The sequence below is a fragment of the Rutidosis leptorrhynchoides genome, chromosome 3 (assembly GCF_046630445.1).
Source record: "Rutidosis leptorrhynchoides isolate AG116_Rl617_1_P2 chromosome 3, CSIRO_AGI_Rlap_v1, whole genome shotgun sequence".
In the NCBI taxonomy this organism is placed as follows: Eukaryota; Viridiplantae; Streptophyta; class Magnoliopsida; order Asterales; family Asteraceae; genus Rutidosis; species Rutidosis leptorrhynchoides.
In genome coordinates this window covers 605189600-605190285 of record NC_092335.1, presented here as the reverse complement: position 1 = coordinate 605190285, position 686 = coordinate 605189600, and the positions used below count along the sequence as shown (strand labels likewise).

Below are 686 nucleotides of genomic sequence, written 5' to 3'. Positions count from 1 at the left end.
CTCTCGAAAGCATCTATCTTTGCGGAAACGGAATCAAAGTCATGGCTAGAATCGGCTCTTGCCACTTTAGATGAACGAAAAATATCTTTTTCCTGGTGCCACTCATGTGAGTGGGAGGCTGTGTTATCAATGATTTTGTAAGCTTCAGTTGCGGTTTTCTTCATAATGGAACCACCAGCTGCTATGTCGATGTCTTTTCGTGTAGCAATGTCGAGACCTTGGTAGAATATTTATACTATTTGATAAGTGTCTAAACCATGTTGAGGACATCATCTCAACAACTTTTCGAATCTTGTCCACGCCTCATATAATATTTCATTTGGCTTTTGCGCGAACGTAACAATTTCTCCTTGAAGTCTCACGACTTTAGATGCCGGAAAGAATTGTTTAAGAAATTTTTCAACTAAGACATCCCATGTGTCAATCGCCCCTTCAGGTAACGATTCTAACCAATCTTTGGCTTCTCCCTTTAAAGTCCAAGGAAATAACATGAGATAGATCTATTCATCCTCAACTTCTCTGATTTTGAATAGAGTACAGATCCTATTAAAGGTTCGAAGATGTTCGTTTGAATCTTCTTTTGGCATACCACTAAATTGTCATTGATTAGTTACCATGTGTAGGATTTGTCCTTTGATTTCATAATCTGGCGCATTAACATCTGGCTTAATAATGGCGTGACTTTG

At 38.5% G+C, this 686-nt stretch overlaps 1 non-coding gene across 1 annotated transcript; it reads left to right on the top strand.

Annotated features, from left to right (window-relative positions):
* Nucleotides 1–252: 252 nt before the first annotated feature.
* On the top strand, nt 253–359 carry LOC139903102 (small nucleolar RNA R71). Its single transcript, XR_011777946.1, has one exon. It is a non-coding gene; the product is annotated as a small nucleolar RNA R71 (small nucleolar RNA).
* Nucleotides 360–686: the final 327 nt, after the last annotated feature.